At 42.4% G+C, this 18,867-nt stretch overlaps 1 protein-coding gene across 1 annotated transcript in view; it reads right to left on the reverse strand.

The window, feature by feature from the left end:
• Window positions 1–18,867, reverse strand: part of NMBR (neuromedin B receptor) — a 709,507-nt gene that overhangs the window by 1,363 nt on the left and 689,277 nt on the right. The window lies entirely within an intron of this gene.

Raw genomic sequence — 18,867 nt, forward strand, 5'->3', positions numbered from 1 at the left:
AAACACCACATAAAGGGGACGTGCACACAATAACATAAAAGCAAGTGCACACATACACACCTCAGACAAAACCGCATGCACAACATAGCAAGCTGCAATGGCACAGCTCAGACTGCTACGCTGCCACATACATACTGTTGCCAGCGGCAACCACAGGTGAGGCAAATACCACAGCCCTCACCTGTGATTGACAACCAAAGTAAACCGCTGACAACCGCATGCGGTTCAGGAGTCACGGTCATAGCCATGGCCGTGACAAAATCTTTGAGTTTCACAAAATTCAAAAATTTACAATAGATTCTCCTGTAATTCTTAATAATAAGTATGCCAACATATTACAGAGAATTGTAATTCCTTATTTCCATATAGAACCCCCTCCGAGACCATATGATACCAATGTGCAATATAAGTAGGAGTAGAGAGAGGAAAGAAAAGAAAAATAGAAAGTAAAAAATATAAAAATTATATATATATATATATATATATATATAATTTGAGCCTAGAGCCAGTGGTGTATTTTAAGTGAAATGGTACCTTGTGTTTGTTAATACAATGTCAACATATCTTATCACTCATTATACCTGTCCTTGTGATTCCCTAAGGGTTCCATACCCTCAGGTACTCGTTTCTATTGTTGTTTTCCCATCCCGCTAGTTCCTCCATTCTATTCACCTGTTGTAATTTCAAATTCCACATATCTAGTGTGAGAGCAGATTTATCTCTCCACATAGTGGGGATAAGGAGCTTGGCAGCAGCTATCATATGCATAGGGAGGTTATGCTTAGAGGGTGTGAATGATGAGGAGGGCTGCCATGAGAGAACCAATTCTTGGGGTAATTTTATATTGGTGTAACATATTTTATTAATGACATTTCGACTTCCTCCCAAAATTCAGTGATTAGTGAACACCTCCACCATATATGTAGCACAGTTCCCTTTTCTCTATCACATCTCCAGCATCTATCACTAGGCGATAGCCCTATGGAGTGAGATAACATGATCTAGATAACATGGAATGTATGTCAGCTTCTGAAAACTTACTCCCAAGCTCCCTTTACCACTGTGCCAAGTAATAAAGTTTTGGTGAAGCCTGGTTGCGCAATAAGTTAGAATAGATCATAGATGTCATCTTCTTAGGAAGTTCATGAAGTAAAGTAAGGTTTTCAAACCAGGTTGGGTCTGAAAAAGGCAGATAATGACTTGCGAAATTTAATAAAAACATTGTATAGAAGAGGGGTGGCCCATTTTCTATATTTCAAAAATTTCAGGTAGAGGAGGAGAGTTGTCAGCTACGATACCTTCAGCTATTTTTATGTTGCTCAGTCTGTTCCGCCAACCTGAGACCTTAAATAGTTTGTGGTTAAGAAGGTTTGGTATTAAACTCAAGGGGGCTAATTTAGAGATTTTACCCTCAAATTATGGTAAAATGGGGGTTTGAAGACATACCTTAAGCATTCCTCTGGTTAAATCACTTAATGTGGTGCTCTGTGTTCCAATCAGAGGGATGGACATAGATAGGGGCCCATTAAACAACGTTCAATGTCTAAATAAGAAGTGTTTAAATGCATATTAGCCAACAGCGACCATCTAGCCAAGTGTATTGATTTGTAGTAAAGCGCTAAATCTGGTAAAGAAATTCCTCCATTCCCTTTATTTTGTGAGAGTAGAGAATATGCCAAATTAGGTCTCCATCCCCTCCAGAGAAAAGAGATAAACAGGCTTCTAAATTGGGAGAAGTAGGTAGATGGTATAATGATTGGTAGAGACTACATTGTATATAAGATCTGTGGGAGGACATAGGTGTTCGGCAGAATTTTCCTACCAAACCATGACATAAATGTGACATTGATGCTGTTTAGATATGGCTTGATTTTTGCAAAAAGTGGCGTATACCGTAGTTCAAACTGAACAGGCGATTTGGGTCTTTAGGTATCTGAAGGCCCGAGTATTTTATTGCTGCAGAGGGCCATTTAAAGGGGGACGACATCTTAAGATCTTCAAGCTAGTGAGAATGTAATGAGATAATTGGGGCCTCGGACTTCGAGAAATTAATTTTGAAATTGGAAGCTTTCCCATATAACTCCAGAATCTTCATTATCACAGGAAAGGCCTCTATAGTATTCGTAATCAACAGCAAAAGGTCGTCTGCAAAAGCAGCAGTTTTGTGCTAATATTTGCCAATCTCAAAGCCTTGTATTTCTTCCGTCTGTCTAATTTTCAGTAATAGCATTTCCATGCACATTATAAATAAACAAGAGGAGAGGGGGCACCCCTGACGAGTCCCAATTCTAATAATAAACTCTTCAGATAGCGAACCATTTACCACAACTTTTGCTGTGGGTTGAGAGTAAAGGGAGAGAACAGCTGTGATGAATTGTTGGGGGAAGTTGAATTTCTTCATCGTTTCAACCATAAATTCCCAGTTAACTCTATCGAAAGCCTTTTTGCCATCAGCCTCAAGGAGTAGAAGGGGAGATTTCCTCTGTTTAGCAGCAAAAATTACATGAGCTGCTCTCCATATATTATGTTTCCCCTCTCTTCCTGGTACAAAACCTACTTGCTCAGTATCTATAAGTTTACATAAAAGAGGAGCTATTCTATGGGCTAAGAGCTTTGACCACCACTTGAGGTCATAATTAAGAAGTAAATAGGTCTATATTTCCCACATTCCTCTGGGTCTTTGCCCTCCTTATAGAGAACCGTGATGTAAGCTCTCGGTTTGTTGTGGTAGAGAAGCACCTTTGAGGAGAGAATTATACACCTCAACAAAGTGTGGCAGTGAATGTTTCCTAGAGTTCTTATAGTAAATAATTGGTAGTCCATCTGGGCCTGGGCTTTTCCCTGAGGGGATAGAGTTGAGTACTTTGTCTACTTCAGTATATGAAAAAGGTGTTAAATGTGCATCTTTCCCATCTTTAGATAATCTAGGAGATTTAATGGAGTGAAGAAAGGATGTTATCATTTCTGATGATGTGTCATTGATTCTACATTTTTCCAACTCCCCTTCAGAAAGGTTATACAGTTTGGCATAATGTGCATGGAAAGCCTTCACTATGGACGGGGTTATAGAGGCCTTATTTGACTCTGAAGTTTTAATTGCATATATAAAGGTCATTGCCCTTCTCTTTTTTATTAGATGAGACATTATTTTATTACCTTTGTCTCCATGAGCATAACATTTATATTTTATAAGCTGCATGGATCTAGCTATTTTGATATTTAAGGATGGGCCGTGAGCGCCTGAAACGTCAAAGACGGACGTATCAAAGCGGCCCTACCATCATCTAACAATAAACAATAGACAAACAAACAAATAACAGCGCCACTCTCAGAAATAAATAAGTAATATTAGTGGCCCATAAACGAGCCTCAGGGTAAATATTAACACCCAAGTGAATACCAATAAAACTAGCGTACTCTATGTGCTATATATTAACGGTATTTAAGGAGAAGAGATAGCACGAGAAAGTCAAATATACCCTGAATAACGTGTATATTAAAATTAAATTAAAATCAAGGCAAGGGAACACCCTGATGCACTCACTTCACAGGGGGTGTGCCACCAGGATAAAGCTCAAGACACCTGGAGCAGAACCCCCCAGCCAAGATCGCCTGTAGTATGTAGAAGATATGACGTCAGTGCTCCAATCGTACCAAGATGGAAACATACGGCACGTGGGACAGTGGCTCTTCATCAATCTTTTTTTATTCCAATAAAAAATGGCTCAACGCGTTTCAGGGAGAACAAACAATCCCCTTCATCAGGAACAAATAATATAACAGAGTAGCAGTAGTACACAGTTATATAAAACAAAATTCCCGCCTAAAACCCATCACTTCCGGTTTCGGGAACAATCCGGAAGTGGTGCGTTCCATTGTGGAACGCATATAGTATCAAGACTTGTATTGGCCACTAATATGTATGATTTCTAATGCTCTGGTGAGCAATAATGAAACCTGTTCTCACATTCAAAAATAGTAAATAAATGAAGCGCCGATAATAAGGAAAAAGGTTTAGGTTAGGAGTGTTCGTTCCCCAGTAAAACCAGAAGTGCGCTGGCTTCCGGTGAACTGAGGTGGAACGCATAGTTGGAACGCACTAAAACCGGAAGTGGGCTAACTTCTGGTCCGGTGGAAAGATGGACTGCATCGCTGGAACGCAAAATCACCAGTGAGCATACGCTCTGCTAGAGCGTACTCGAGAGTTAGATTAACTATACAATAATATAGTAGGGACATCAATATTGAATTTAAGAGAAATAGAGGATGTATATGGTGACAACTAGACACGTATGCAAATGGAGGTTAGACAAAAGTGTATATATGGGAAAAACAATGAACTATATGTAAATAAGGAAGGCTCTCTGCCCACATGGTGTATAAATTATAAGTATTACAGTTAAGAATAGCATAATATTAATCTGATAAAAAAAATCTAATAATAAAAAATTACTAAGGGGCACTAAGAGGGGATATTAATAAACTCCATTTTGATATATATACAGTTGCAAGAAAAAGTATGTGAACCCTTTGGAATTATATGGATTTCTGCATAAATTGGTCATAAAATGTGATCTGATCTTCATCTAAGTCACAACAATAGACAATCACAGTCTGCTTAAACTAATAACACACAAAGAATTCAATGTTACCATGTTTTTATTGAACACACCATGTAAACATTGACAGTGCAGGTGGAAAAAGTATGTGAACCCCTAGACTAATGACATCTCCAAAAGCTAATTGGAGTGAGGTGTCAGCCAACTGGAGTCCAATCAATGAGATGAGATTGGAGATGTTGGTTACAGCTGCCCTGCCCTATAAAAAACACACACCAGTTCTGGGTTTTCTTTTCACAAGAAGCATTGCCTGATGTGAATGATGCCTTGCACAAAAGAGCTCTCAGAAGACCTACGATTAAGAATTGTTGACTTGTATAAAGCTGGAAAGGGTTAAAAAAAAGTATCTCCAAAAGCCTTGCTGTTCATCAGTCCACGGTAAGACAAATTGTCTATAAATAGAGAAAGTTCAGCACTGCTGCTACTCTTCCTAGGAGTGGCCATCCTGTAAAGATGACTGCAAGAGCACAGCGCAGACTGCTCAATGAGGTGAAGAAGAATCCTAGAATGTCAGCTAAAGACTTACAAAAGTCTCTGGCATATGCTAACATCCCTGTTAGCGAATCTACGATACGTAAAACACTAAACAAGAATGGATTTCATGGGAGGATACCACAGAGGAAGCCACTGCTGTCCAAAAAAAACATTGCTGCACGTTTACAGTTTGCACAAGAGCACCTGGATGTTCCACAGCAGTACTGGCAAAATATTCTGTGGACAGATAAAACCAAAGTTGAGTTGTTTGGAAGAAACACACAACACTATGTGTGGAGAAAAAGAGGCACAGCACACCAACATCAAAACTTCATCCCAACTGTGAAATATGATGGTGGGGGCATCATAGTTTGGGCCTGCGTTGCTGCGTCAGGGCCTGGACGGATTGCTATCATCAAAGGAAAAATGAATTCCCAAGTTTATCAAGACATTTTGCAGGAGAACTTAAGGCCATCTGTCCACCAGCTAAAGCTCAACAGAATATGGGTGTTGCAACAGGACAATGACCCAAAGCATAGAAGTAAATCAACAACAGAATGGCTTAAACAGAAGAAAATACGCCTTCTGGAGTGGCCCAGTCAGAGTCCTGACCTCAACCCGATTGAGATGCTGTGGCATGACCTCAAGAAAGGGATTCACACTAGACATTCCAAGAATATTGCTGAACTGAAACAGTTCTGTAAAGAGGAATGGTCAAGAATTACTCCTGACCGTTGTGCGCGTCTGATCTGCAACTACAGAAAACGTTTGGTTGAAGTTATTGCTGCCAAAGGAGGTTCAACCAGTTATTAAATCCAAGGGTTCACATACTTTTTCCACCTACACTGTGAATGTTTACATGGTGTGTTCAATAAAAACATGGTAACATTTAATTCTTTGTGTGTTATTAGCTTAAGCAGACTGTGATTGTCTATTGTTGTGACTTAGATGAAGATCAGATCACATTTTATGACCAATTTGTGTAGAAATCCATATCATTCCAAAGGGTTCACATACTTTTTCCTGCAACTGTATATATATATAAAAAATGTGTATATAGACCAAAAATCTAAATATATAAACATATACACAGGGATACACTGTGATCGCATGTATATCCATATGCATATATATATATATATATATATATATATAAAGGGGAATTTATCAATAATAAAATTATAATAAAACCATAAATAAAAGCATATTACATATAATCCAATAAAATCCCAGTAATCATAGTTGAAATTATCATAAAATCACTGTAATCATAGCTAAAATCAATATATGTGTTATCAACACATAATCCTATGAACATTAAAACATTAGGCATAGTAGATAGCAATATAAAAAAATAATAATAATAAATAATTAATTAATTAAAAAAATAAAAATAAAATACTAACAAATTAGAATTCATAGCTATTAATAATTCTTGTACTCAAGTGACTCGTTCAGACCAAAGGGTGTCAAAGTGTTAAGTTTAAAGATCCAAAACATTCTTTCCACTTGTTTATTAAGTGTGTAGCTTTGCTAACACTGGTCCCAGCTGCCTTCTCTATTATTATTTTCTATAAGGTTACTATCATCTTTATTATCATCTCATTTGTAGATCACCTCTGGCGCCTCAGGTTCTTTTCTACCTGTTGTATACTTTGTACCTAGGTAGTGTTTGGTAACCGCATCCTCCTTTTTTCTTTCCTTTTTATACATATCCACTATTTTGATATTTAGTAGATCTTTAACCCTTCGCCTAAGCGAGCCTAAAGCAGATAAATGGGCTTCTGATTGGGTGGCTTTATGAAGCCTTTCCTGTGTAAGAATCTGGGCTATAAGAGAGTTAACAGTTCCAGCATAGAGAATAAACAATTTTATTGATATACCTTAAAAAGGATCCCGATTGGGTCCACTCGTTATGACATAAATAATATACAACCAGAGTAGTGTATCCTATAGTCACATCCAGTGTAATTGGTAACCTGGGGTACGGGGATATTTGTCCCTATATCTGCCCCTATCCTATAACCTCAGCCCAGGGAGGGCTCCTAATGGTGGAGGCCCCATGTCCACGTACCTAAACTCCTACCCCTCACAGGTCCCTATAAGGGTGCAACGGGGATGTTTCTAGATTATCTCAGGTATGAGGTGAGGATAATAATTAATCATAGATATATATATATATATATATATCAACTGGATGCAAGAAGGAAAAAAAAAAACAATAACATAGTACAGACATATACAAAAAAATATGATTGGTCAGGGTTGACTGGATAGTCATACACCTTAACTACCTCGGATAGTCATACACCTTAACTACCTCGACGCGTTTCCCCATAGACAGTGCTATGGGATCATCAGGAGGTATGATATAACTATTAGTCTATACAGATACAGAGTGAGTGCAACCATATAGATACTGGCATAGAGCCAGATCACATAGAAAGGTGCTACAAGATATACACCAACATAGAGCCAGGTCGCACATATAAAGTAAGATAATCGCTCTACATTAATTGATTTAGGGGGATGTAGTCAGGCCAGTGGTTATGCCTGGTAGCATCATATCAGGCTAGTTATATGCACATTTTGATGATCGTGCCTGCAACAGACTCCTTCAGAGGTAGACGGTATATTCTGCATCAGTTCAGGTGGTAAGGAAGATCCCAGCAAGATGTTATTCCTGTTGTCCCCCTATCATGGAGTTCTGGTAAGACCCACACTAAAGTCAAAAGTCATAGTCACCAGTAGTGCTTATGCTGAATCAGAGCTAAACCATCAAAAGACTTGTAGTTCTAATGACAAGGTATATTTAACTTACATGCTGGAGTCCTTCCCTGTGCTCACATTCCCCCTAGTAGGCGATTTATGGCTAATGCTGCAGCTGTATTTAAAGTGCTACCACTTAGCGCCCTAAAGCCCCATTGGTAGTCTATCTGGCTTCTGGGTTAGTCCCACTTCCTGTTGTTGGAACGCATATGCGTTCCACGAGGCGGATGTTCCGGGTATCCACAAGCAGAGACCGGAAGGACAGCGCAGCATTGACTGTGCCACTCTGCTTGTGGATATATATATATATCACAATTATATACCCCACAATATTTATGTATATCGATTCTGCTGGAAATCTATAAGAGAGTTAAGCTTAGGCTATAAGTAGGGATGAGTGAACCCGAACTGTATAGTTTGGGTTCGTACCGAATTTTGGGGTGTTCGTGACACGGACCCGAACCCGAATATTTACGTAAAAGTCCAGGTTCGGGTTCGGTGTTCGGCTCTTTCTTGGCGCTTTTTGAAAGGCTGCAAAGCAGCCAATCAACAAGCGTCATACTACTTGCCACAAGAGGCCATCACAGCCATGACTACTATTGGCATGGCTGTGATTGGCCAGTGCAGCATGTGACCCAGCCTCTATTTAAGCTGGAGTCACGTAGTGCCGCACATCACTCTGCTCTGATCAGTGTAGGGATAGGATGCAGCTGCTACTGTTAGGGCCAGATTAGGCAAGGATTTACTCATCAAAAACACTTACTGAAGTGATCGATCTACAGCTGTGTATCATTCAACTTCTGCTAGTTAATTGCTCACTGTTTTTAGGCTGAACAGAGCGTTTTTCTGTCACTTTTTTCTGGGGTGATCGGCGGCAATTTTGTGTCTTGTGGTGCGCCAGCACAAGCTGCCACCAAGTCCATTTAACCATCAATAGTGTTTTTTTTTTTTTGCTGTATCCTACATCAGGGGCTTGGCTGTGCTTGTTATTTTATTGAGGGGTGAAATACAATTGGCAAAATAGCAGTACCCTAAATCTGGTGTTTCAGCTGTGGCTAGCCAATTGTAATACTGTCTGCTGTCTGGCAAAGGATATATTTTTTTCTGGGTTGAAATACAATTCCCAAATTAGCAATTCCCTAAATCAGTGGTTTCTGCTGTAGCAAGCCAAGTTTAAATCTATCCATAAAAGGGTATATTACATTGAAGGTGCTGATAGGGTCACTCTCAATAACTTCACACGCTACCGTGCATCTCCAAGTGTAATTCTGTCCGTAAAGGGATACCTGTCATCCATCCAGGGCCTAAATACTAGGCCTACAATTTATATTCAGCTAAATCCCAGGTTACTGCTGTGGCTGCTCAAGTTATTTAGTGTCCGTCAAAGCACAGTTTTTGTTCTGGGTTGAAATACAATTCCCAAATTAGCAATTCCCTAAATCAGTGGTTTCTGCTGTGCCTGTATTAGTGTAATACGGTACCTAAATAGATAGCCAGATAGTGTTAGGTGCCTGTAAAAAAAGGCCTGAATTTAAATTCAATACATTGGGCCAAATAATGTTTTTCTTATTGTGCTGAACGGTAACAATGAGGAAAACATCTAGTAAGGGACGCGGACATGGTCATGGTGGTGTTAGTGGACCCTCTGGTGCTGGGAGAGGACGTGGCCGTTCTGCCACAGCCACACGTCCTAGTGTACCAACTACCTCAGGTCCCAGTAGCCGCCAGAATTTACAGGGATATTTGGTGGGGCCCAATGCCTTTCTAAGGATGGTAAGGCCTGAGCAGGTACAGGCATTAGCCAATTGGGTGGCCGACAGTGCAACCAGCACGTTCACATTATCTCCCACCCAGTCTTCTGCAGAAAGCGCACAGATGGCGCCTGAAAACCAAGCCCATCAGTCTGTCACATCACCCCCATGCATATCAGGGAAACTGTCTGAGCCTCAACTTATGCAGCAGTCTCTTATGCTGTTTGAAGACTCTGCTGGCAGGGTTTCTCAAGGGCATCCACCTAGCCCTTCCCCAGCGGTGGAAGACATAGAATGCACTGACGCACAACCACTTATGTTTCCTGATGATGAGGACATGGGAATACCACCTCAGCACGTCTCTGATGATGATGAAACACAGGTGCCAACTGCTACGTTTTTCTGCAGTGTGCAGACCGAAAAGGAGGTCAGGGAGGAACACCGGGTGGAAGACGATGCAGCGGACGATGAGGTCCTAGACCCCACATGGAAAGAAGGTCATGCCACTGACTTTCAGAGTTCGGAGGAAGAGGCAGTGGTGAGACCGAGCCAACAGCATAGCAAAAGAGGGAGCAGTGGGCAAAAGCAGAACACCTGCCGCCAAGAGAGTTCGCCTGCTACTGGCCACCGCCACCTGGGACCGAGCACCCCAAAGGCAGCTTCAAGAAGTTCCCTGGCGTGGCAGTTCTTCAAACAATGTGCTGACGACAAGACCCGAGTGGTTTGCACGCTGTGCCATCAGAGCCTGAAGCGAGGCATTAACGTTCTGAACCTTAGCACAACCTGCATGACCAGGCATCTGCATGCAAAGCATAAACTGCAGTGGAGTAAACACCTTAAAAACAAGGAACTCACTCAGGCTCCCCCTGCTACCTCTTCTGCTGCTGCCTTGTCCTCTTCCTCCGCCTCTGGAGGAACGTTGGCACCTGCCGCCCAGCAAACAGAGGATATACCACCAACACCACCACCTCCATCACCAAATATCTCCACCATGTCACACGGCAGCGTTCAGCTCTCCATCTCACAAACATTTGAGAGAAAGCGTAAATTCCCACCTAGCCACCCTCGATCCCTGGCCCTGAATGCCAGCATTCTGGCCTATGAAATGCTGTCATTCAGGCTGGTGGACACAGACAGCTTCAAACAGCTCATGTTGCTTGCTGTCCCACAGTATGTTTTTCCCAGCCGCCACTACTTCTCCAAGAGAGCCGTGCCTTCCCTGCACAACCAAGTATCCGATAAAATCAAGTGTGCACTGCGCAACGCCATCTGTGGCAAGGTCCACCTAACCACAGATACGTGGACCAGTAAGCACGGCCAGGGACGCTATATCTCCCTAACTGCACACTGGGTAAATGTAGTGGCGGCTGGGCCCCAGGCGGAGAGCTCTTTGGCGCACGTCCTTCCGCCGCCAAGGATCGCAGGGCAACATTCTTTGCCTCCTGTAGCCTCCTCCTCCTACTCCGCTTCCTCCTCCTCTTCTTCCACCTGATCATCCAGTCAGCCACACACCTTCACTAGTGATGAGCGGCAGAGGTCATATTCAAATTCGCGATAATTCGCAAATATTTTGTAGAATATTCGTCGAAAATTAGCAAGTTCGAAAATTCGCGATTTTTTTTTATTACTCGAAAAATCGGAAAGGTAATGATTGTGTAATGTGCGAATTTTTAGAATTCGAATTTTCGGATTCGAATTTTTTATTGTGAATTTTTCAACTTACAACTATTAGACAAAGAAGATTATAGCACCATATTAGCTAAATTGCTCTATATTCGATTTTTTCCGAATATTCTCTATATTGCTATAACTTAGTTTTTTCGAATATTCGTAATATTCTAAAAAAGAATATTTAGCAATATATAGCGAATATTAAAAAAAAATGAATATAGAGCAAAATTCGCAAACACTACTACTCCTAAAGTCAAGTACATTGCAGCCTTCTTATTGGCCCACAAGCTAGAAAAAGTGAGGGATCATGTGTACTGCTAAAAAAAAAGATTTTTTTTTTCGAATATTCGAAATTACGAATATATATAACTATATTCGAAATATTCGCAAATTTTCGAAGTACCTATATTTGCAATAAAAATTCGAAATTCGAATATTCGTGATCAACACTAATCTTCACAACCAACTTCAGCACAGCCCGGGGTAAACGTCAGCAGGCCATTCTGAAACTCATATGTTTGGGGGACAGGCCCCACACCGCGCAGGAGTTGTGGCGGGGTATTTAACAACAGACCGACGAGTGGTTGCTGCCGGTGAGCCTCAAGCCCGGCCAGGTGGTGTGCGATAATGGGCAAAATCTCGTAGCAGCTCTGGGACTAGCCGGTTTGACGCACATCCCTTGCCTGGCGCATGTGCTGAATTTGGTGGTGCAGAAGTTCATTCACAACTACCTCGACATGTCAGCGTTGCTGCGTAAAGTGCGGGCCGTCTGTGCGCGCTTCCGGCGTCTACATCCTGCCGCTGCTCGCCTGTCTGCGCTACAGCGTAACTTCGGCCTTCCCGCTCACCGCCTCATATGCAACGTGCCCACCAGGTGGAACTCCACCTTGCACATGCTGGACAGACTGTGCAAGCAGCAGCAGGCCATAGTGGAGTTTCAGCTGCAGCACGCACGGGTCAGTCGCACTGCGGAACAGCACCACTTCACCACCAATGACTGGGCCTCCATGCGAGACCTGTGTTCCCTGTTGCGTTGTTTCGAGTACTCCACCAACATGGCCAGTGGCGATGACGCCGTTATCAGCGTTACAATACCACTTCTATGTCTACTTGAGAAAACACTTAGGGCGATGATGGAAGAGGAGGTGGGCCAGAAGGAGGAGGAGGAGGAAGAAGGGTCATTTTTAGCACTTTCAGGCCAGTCTCTTAGAAGTGACTCAGAGGGAGTTTTTTTGCAACAGCAGAGGCCAGGTACAAATGTGGCCAGACAGGGCCCACTACTGGAGGACAAGGAGGACGAGGATGAGGTGGAGGAGGATGAGGATGAAGCATGTTCACAGCGGGGTGGCACCCAAAGCAGCTCGGGCCCATCACTGGTGCGTGGCTGGGGGAAACGCAGGACGATGACGATACGCCTCCCACAGATGACAGCTTGTCCTTACCTCTGGGCAGCCTGGCACACATGAGCGACTACATGCTGCAGTGCCTGCGCAACGACAGCAGAGTTGCCCACATTTTAACGTGTGTGGACTACTGGGTTGCAACCCTGCAAGATCCCCGGTACAAAAACAATGTGCCCACCTTACTTCCTGCACTGGAGCGTGATAGGAAGATGCGCGAGTACAAGCGCACGTTGGTAGACGCGCTACTTAGAGCATTCCCAAATGTCACAGGGGAACAAGTGGAAGCCCAAAGCGAAGGCAGAGGAGGAGCAAGAGATCGCCAACGCAGCTGTGTCACGGCCAGCTCCTCTGAGGGCAGGGTTAGCATGGCAGAGATGTGGAAAAGTTTTGTCACCACGCCACAGATAGCTGCACCACCACCTGAAATGGAACGTGTTAGTAGGAGGCAGCATTTCACTAACATGGTGGAACAGTACGTGTGCACACCCCTCCACGTACTGACTGATGGTTCGGCCCCATTCAACTTCTGGGTCTCCAAATTGTCCACGTGGCCAGAGCTAGCCTTTTATGCCTTGGAGGTGCTGGCCTGCCCGGCGCCCAGTGTTTTCTCTGAACGTGTATTCAGCACAGCAGGGGGCGTCATTACAGACAAACGCAGCCGCCTATCCACAGCCAATGTGGACAAGCTGACGTTCATAAAAAGGAACCAGGCATGGATCCCACAGGACCTGTCCATCCCTTGTGCAGATTAGACATTTATAACTTCCTCCCCTTAACAATATATTCTTGTACTGCAGGGCACTTCATTCAATTCTCTTTTTTAAATTTTACCATTATATTGCAGGGCAACCCAAAGTTGAATGAACCTCTCCTCTGTCTGGGTGCCGGGGCCTAAATATCTGCCAGTGGCCTGTTCCAGTGGTGGGTGACATGAAGCCTGATTCTCTGCAATGGGACCTCTCTCCTCTGTCTGGGTGCCAGGGCCTAAATATCTGACAATGGCCTGTTCCAGTGGTGGGTGATGTGAAGCCTGATTCTCTGCTATAACAGGAAAAAAATCCCAGCTGCTGTGTCTTTGTGAATAAGCTTCTTTTTTATTTTTCCATGAAAGTAAATAGTCGTACGACCAGAACGCGTTTCGGCATGCAAGCCTTTCTCAACAGGTACATCCAAAAAGAAAAATCAAGTCATATATAGCATATAGTACCGCCCATTTAGGGACGTCTCCACCCATTCAAGTGGGTGGTGTTCAATCAATAATCAATCAACTAATGAAACAAAGTAAAATAAAGTAACACATGGCAGAGATTGTTTTCTACCTTATTGAAGAATCTAAATGTCCTTTTCATCATAAGGCTGAGGTCTAAAGGAAATACATAAGAAATATATTAACATTTATATTAACATGTTTGTCTGTTTACAAAAAACTTACAAATGTGTGACTTCATAGTCCCTGTTTAGACCCCTTGGGTGCAGTGTGTCAAGGGTATGTATCCAAAAGGCCTCTCTTCTAAGGAGAAGTCTTTTGACATCACCTCCTCTTCTAGGTCTCTTTACCTGTTCCAACACTTGAAACCGCAACTGTGCAATAGTATGTTTAAATTTTTCAAAATGATATGGGACCTGTAACATACGTTTTTTTGTCCTAATATCGGATTTATGTTTACTAATCCGATCCCTCACTGCCTGCATTGTCTCACCCACATACAACAGGCCACAAGGACATTTAATAAGATATATTACATTTGCTGAGTCGCAAGTAAAAAATACTTTTACTCCAAAGCTTTTCCCAGTATGTGGATGATGAAATGAGGGGCCTTTGATTATATGGGAGCACTGTAGACAATGCAGGCAGGGGGAAGTACCCATCCGTGGCATGGATATCCGTTGTTGTTTCAATATAGCTTTAGTGCAACCCAAATCCGCATGTACTATTTTATCACGGTAATTGGGATTCCTTTTATTGCAGATAAGGGGAGGATGTTTAAATTCATCAACTTGCGGATATGATTTATTCAGCAAATGCCAGTGTTTCCTGACCGTATTGTCAATACCCACATTAAATGGATGAAATTTATGGATCAGTGCAATTCTGGACATCTTAACCCCATCTTTTAAGACCCTATCACCTTGTATCCCTTCCCAACAGTCAGTGGATAACCACGTTCCTGAAATCTTTCTGTCATTTCTGTTATTCTTATGTTTTGTATGATTGGATCTGAGACTATTCGTTTAACTCTTTGATATTGGGATCTAGGGATCGCTTTCTTTAGGGACACAGGGTGGGCACTTTTAAAATGGAGTATGCTATTTCTATCAGTGTCCTTGCGATGAATGTCTGTAGACAAATGACCACTAGGGTCCTTAACGACCCTAGTGTCCAGGAAACTCACCATATTGGTGTCACAAGTGATAGTAAATCGTAAACCATCAACAGCAGTATTAAGATGATCCATGAAACAAGACAGGGTCTCACGGGGCCCCGCCCATATGCAAAAAAAAACGTAGACAAACCTTTTCCAAATAATAACATTTTTTCGGAATAATTCATTATTGTATACATTATTTTCTTCAAATGTCGACATGAATATATTTGCATAGGGCAGGGCCACGTTCGACCCCATCGCGGTGCCATGCCTCCAGGGGCATACAAGCTGTTTCAACTACATTGAGTGGGACCAGTTATACGACATTAGAACAAGAGTCCTTTCTTGAATTATTACATCTTGTCCTGTATGAAAATTATTTCTTATTCATGGATACATTTTACCTCCAGAGGCGTGGCAGCGCGATGGGGTCGAACGTGGCCCCGCCCTATGCAAATATATTCATGTCGACATTTGAAGAAAATAATGTATACAATAATGAATTATTCCGCAAAAATGTTATTATTTGGAAAAGGTTTGTCGACGATATTTTTTGCATATGGGCAGGTCCCCGTGAGACCCGCTCATATGTGTGGGTGACTCCAATAGGATATTATTAAGTCTCCTGGTCCCTGACCTGCTAGGTAAACATTTTAAAGATATAGTCATCATGACTGCTGCATGGACAGATATAACTATGGCTCCTATGTCTGCTTTGAGGATCGATTGAATGTGGGGCTCAGGTAAAAATAAATAATCAATGCGATGATATGAGTTATGTACTCTGGAAAAATAGGTATAATCTTTATCATCAGGGTGCACAAGCCTCCACATGTCAATCAAGTGTGCTTCTGCTATTGTCCTGTTCAGTTTCAACATTTGCCTTTTGGATATTTTGGTAATTTTGTGTGGAGTTGAGTCTAGAGATATGTTAAAATCCCTCCCACAATAATCACTCCCTCAGCATATTCCTTCAATGTCCTCAGATCAGCCACTAACCACTGGACTTGGTTTTTATTAGGCACATAAATATTAGCAATAGTATTTTTAGTGTTGTCTCACGGGGCCCCGCCCATATGCAAAAAAATATCGTCGACAAACCTTTTCGAAATAATAACATTTTTGCGGAATAATTCATTATTGTATACATTATTTTCTTCAAATGTCGATATGAATATATTTGCATAGGGCAGGGCCACATTCGACCCCATCGCGGTGCCACGCCTCCAGGGGCATACAAGCTGTTTCAACTACATTGAGTGGGACCAGTTATAAGACATTAGAACAAGAGTCCTTTCTTGAATTATTACATCTTGTCCTGTATGAAAATTATTTCTTATTCATGGATACATTTTACCTCCAGAGGCTTGGCAGCGCGATGGGGTCGAACGTGGCCCCGCCCTATGCAAATATATTCATGTCGACATTTGAAGAAAATAATGTATACAATAATTAATTATTCCGCAAAAATGTTATTATTTGGAAAAGGTTTGTTGACGATATTTTTTGCATATGGGCGGGTCCCCGTGAGACCCTGTCTTGTTTCATGGATCATCTTAATACTGCTGTTGATGGTTTACGATTTACTATCACTTGTGACACTAATATGGTGAGTTTCCTGGACACTAGGGTCGTTAAGGACCCTAGTGGTCATTTGTCTACAGACATTCATCGCAAGGACACTGATAGAAATAGCATACTCCATTTTAAAAGTGCCCACCCTGTGTCCCTAAAGAAAGCGATCCCTAGATCCCAATATCAAAGAGTTAAACGAATAGTCTCAGATCCAATCATACAAAACATAAGAATAACAGAAATGACAGAAAGATTTCAGGAACGTGGTTATCCACTGACTGTTGGGAAGGGATACAAGGTGATAGGGTCTTAAAAGATGGGGTTAAGATGTCCAGAATTGCACTGATCCATAAATTTCATCCATTTAATGTGGGTATTGACAATATGGTCAGGAAACACTGGCATTTGCTAAATAAATCATATCCGCAAGTTGATGAATTTAAACATCCTCCCCTTATCTGCAATAAAAGGAATCCCAATTACCGTGATAAAATAGTACATGCGGATTTGGGTTGCACTAAAGCCATATTGAAACAACAACGGATATCCATGCCACGGATGGGTACTTCCCCCTGCCTTCATTGTCTACAGTGCTCCCATGTAATTAAAGGCCCCTCATTTCATCATCCACATACTGGGAAAAGCTTTGGAGTAAAAGTATTTTTTACTTGCGACTCAGCAAATGTAATATATCTTATTAAATGTCCTTGTGGCCTGTTGTATGTGGGTGAGACAATGCAGGCAGTGAGGGATCGGATTAGTAAACATAAATCCGATATTAGGACAAAAAAACGTATGTTACAGGTCCCATATCATTTTGAAAAATTTAAACATACTATTGCACAGTTGCGGTTTCAAGTGTTGGAACAGGTAAAGAGACCTAGAAGAGGAGGTGATGTCAAAAGACCTCCTTAGAAGAGAGGCCTTTTGGATACATACCCTTGATACACTGCACCCAAGGGGTCTAAACAGGGACTATGAGGTCACACATTTGTAAGGTTTTTGTGAACAGACAAACATGTTAATATAAATGTTAATACATTTCTTATGTATTTCCTTTAGACCTCAGCCTTATGACGAAAAGGACATTTAGATTCTTCAATAAGGTAGAAAACAATCTCTGCCATGTGTTACTTTATTTTACTTTGTTTCATTAGTTGATTGATTATTGATTGAACACCACCCACTTCAATGGGTGGAGACATCCCTAAATGGGCGGTACTATATGCTATATATGACTTGATTTTTCTTTTTGGATGTACCTGTTGAGAAAGGCTTGCATGCCGAAACGCGTCCTGGTTGTAGGACTATTTACTTTCATGGAAAAATAAAAAAGAAGCTTATTCACAAAGACACAGCAGCTGGGATTCTTTTCCTGTTATACATTGGAGGTTGCTCCTCTCCCGTGCAGCGTGCAATACAAGGTGAAGTGCTGACCTGTTTCTTCCATTTGATGATTCTCTGCTATGACATGAAGCCTGATTCTCTGCTATGGGACCTCTCTCCTCTGTCTGGGTGCCGGGGCCTAAATTTCTGACAGTGGCCTGTTCCAGTGGGGGGTGAAATGAAGCCTGATTCTCTGCTATGGGACCTCTCTCCTCTGTCTGGGTGCCGGGGCCTAAATATCTGACAGTGGCCTGTTCCAGTGGTGGGTGACTTGAAGCCTGATTCTCTGCTATGGGACCTCTCTCCTCTGTCTGGGTACCGGGGCCTAAATATCTGACAGTGGCCTGTTCCAGTGGTGGGTGACTTGAAGCCTGATTCTCTGCAATGGGACCTCTCTCCTCTGTCTGGGTGCCGGGGCCTAAATATCTGACAATGGCCTGTTCCAGTGGTGGGTAACGTGAAGCCTGATTCTCTGCTATGACATGAAGCCTGATTCTCTGCTATGGGACCTCTCTCCTCTGTCTGGGTGTCGGGGCCTAAATATCTGACAATGGCCTGTTCCAGTGGGGGGTGACATGAAGCCTGATTCTCTGCAATGGGACCTCTCTCCTCTGTCTGGGTGCCAGGGCCTAAATATCTGCCAGTGGCCTGTTCCAGTGGTGGGTGACATGCAGCCTGATTCTCTGCAATGGGACCTCTCTTCTCTGTCTGGGTGCTGGGGCCTAAATATCTGACAGTGGCCTGTTCCAGTGGTGGGTGACATGAAGCCTGATTCTCTGCAATGGGACCTCTCTCCTCTGTCTGGGTGCCGGGTTCGGGGCGAAGTTCAGGTCGAGTTCGGATCCCGAACCTG

The sequence above is a fragment of the Bufo bufo genome, chromosome 4, assembly GCF_905171765.1.
Source record: "Bufo bufo chromosome 4, aBufBuf1.1, whole genome shotgun sequence".
In the NCBI taxonomy this organism is placed as follows: Eukaryota; Metazoa; Chordata; class Amphibia; order Anura; family Bufonidae; genus Bufo; species Bufo bufo.